The following is a 2304-nucleotide window of genomic DNA, read 5'->3' on the forward strand; positions in this document are numbered from 1 at the left end:
ACCAGGATGGTCTCGATCTCTTGACCTCGTGATCCACCCGCCTTGGCCTCCCAAAGTGCTGGGATTACAGGCTTGAGCCACCGCGCCCGGCCAGCTCTGTTTTTTTCTAAAAAAAAAAAAAGAAACACAGATACCCTAAAAGTGATGGGAGACACAGAACTACAAAGATGGAACACTTGTTGAGCGCCGGGGGGCACCCATCCCCACTGCTGTGCTGGGGACACCGAGGCCAAAATATGTGGGATCATTCACTTTCCTTTGCATCTCAAATCAGCCTTGCTGCCAACATTTATCCAGAATGTGTCTACTTCTCACCCACTCCTTGGCCAGCTCCCCTCATCCCTAGCCAGGACCAGCTGCATTCACCTCTGCCCTGGTCCCTCCTCCTGTTTTCAAGCCCAGTCTTCTTTCAACGACCACCAGGGGGAGCTTGGGAACACCTAAATGAGGTCTAGTCCTCCCTCTGCTCAGAACCTTCTATGGATCCCACCTTACTCGGCAAAATCCAAAGTCCTCACTGCAGCTCACAGGTCCTGTCCCATGACTTCCCCTTTCCCCCACATTCATTCTGCTCCAGCCATAATGGCTTCCTCATTGTTCCCTAAAAATCTGAGACACAGGCCAGGCGAGGTGGCTCACGCCTGTAATCCCAGCACTTTAGGAGGCTGAGGCGGGTGGATCACTGGAGGTCAGGAGATCTCTACCAGCCTGGCCAACATGGCAAAACTCCATCTCTACTAAAAATACAAAAATTAGCCAGGCATAGTGGTGGGTGCCTGAAATCCCAGCTACTTGGGAGGCTGAGGGAGGAGAATCACTTGAGCCCAGGAGTCGGAGGTTGCAGTGGGTTGAGATCTTGCTACTGCACTCCATCCTGGGCAGCAGAGGTAAACTCCATCTAAAAAAAGAAAGAAAAAAAAAATCTCAGACACAGTCCTGCCTCAGGGCCTTTGCGCAGGCTGTTTCTCCAGCCCAGATTTGCAGTAGCTCCTCGTTACCTCCTTCAGGCCTCTGCTCAAATGTCACCACCACAGAGAAACCTCCCCTGACCGACTCAGCCAAAATTTCAAATTTCAACCTTAATATATATATATTTTTTTTGAGGTGAGGTTTTGCCCAGGCTAGAGTACAATGGCGCCATCTTGGCTCACTGCAACCTCTGCCTCCCAGGTTCAAGTGATTCTCCTGCCTCAGCCTCCAGAGTAGCTGTGATTTCAGGCACCTGCCACCATGCCCAGCTAATTTTGTAGTCATTTATTTATTTATTTATTGAGAAAGAATCTCGCTCTGTTGCCAGATGCCAGGCTGGAATGCAGTGGCGCAATCTCGGTTCACTGCAACCTCCGCCTCCTGGGTTCAAGCGATTCTCCTGCCTTAGCCTCCTGAGTAGCTGGGACTACAGGCGTGCACCACTACACCCAGCTAATTTTTTGTATTTTTAGTAGAGATGGTTTCACCATGTTGGCCAGGATGGTCTTGATCTCTTCACCTTGTGATCCGCCCGTCTCGGCCTCCCAAAGTGCTGGGATTACAGGTGTGAGCCACCACGCCCGACCTTATTTGTTTATATTTTAGGAGGGAGCCTCACTCTGTCACCCAGGCTGGAGTGCAGTGCCACGATCTTGGCTCACTGCAACTTCTGCCTCCTGGGTTCAAGGGATTCTCCTGTCTCAGCCGCCCAAGTAGCTGTGATTATAGGTACATGCCACCATGCCTGGCAAGTTTTTGCATTTTTAGTAGAGATGGGGTTTCACCATGTTGGCCAGGCTAATCTTGAGCTCCACCTCAAGTGATCCACCTGCCTCCACCTTCCAAAGTGCTGGGATTACAGGTGTGAGCCACTGCACCCGGCCCATTATATATTCTGGATACAAATCCCTTATCATATATTTTTATCCAAGTTTGCAGCTTATCATTTAGTGATAGGGTCTCACTGTGTTGCCCAGGCTGAAGTGCAGTGGCGCCATCATGGCTCACTGCAGCCTCCTGGGATCTAGTGATCCCCCAACCTCAACCTCCCAAGTAGCTGGGACTACAGGCACGTGCCACCACACCCAGATAATTTTTGAATTTTTTGTAGTAATGGGGTCTCCCTATGTTGTCCAGGAAAGTCTGTAACTCCTGGCTTAAGAGATCCTCCCACTTTGGCCTCCCAAAGTGCTGGGATTACAGACAAGAGCCACTATGCCTGACTGGAAGCTTGTCTTTTTTTTTTTTTTTTGAGACGGAGTTTCACTCATGTTACCCAGGCTGGAGTGCAATGGCGCAATCTCGGCTCACCACAACCTCCGCGTCCTGGGTTCA

At 50.5% G+C, this 2304-nt stretch overlaps 1 protein-coding gene across 1 annotated transcript in view; it reads right to left on the bottom strand.

Annotated features, from left to right (window-relative positions):
• PDE4A (phosphodiesterase 4A) overlaps nt 1-2304 on the bottom strand; it is a 47336-nt gene that overhangs the window by 23282 nt on the left and 21750 nt on the right. The window lies entirely within an intron of this gene.

Source organism: Cebus imitator, unplaced genomic scaffold, assembly GCF_001604975.1.
Source record: "Cebus imitator isolate Cc_AM_T3 unplaced genomic scaffold, Cebus_imitator-1.0 Scaffold263, whole genome shotgun sequence".
Lineage (NCBI taxonomy): Eukaryota > Metazoa > Chordata > Mammalia > Primates > Cebidae > Cebus > Cebus imitator.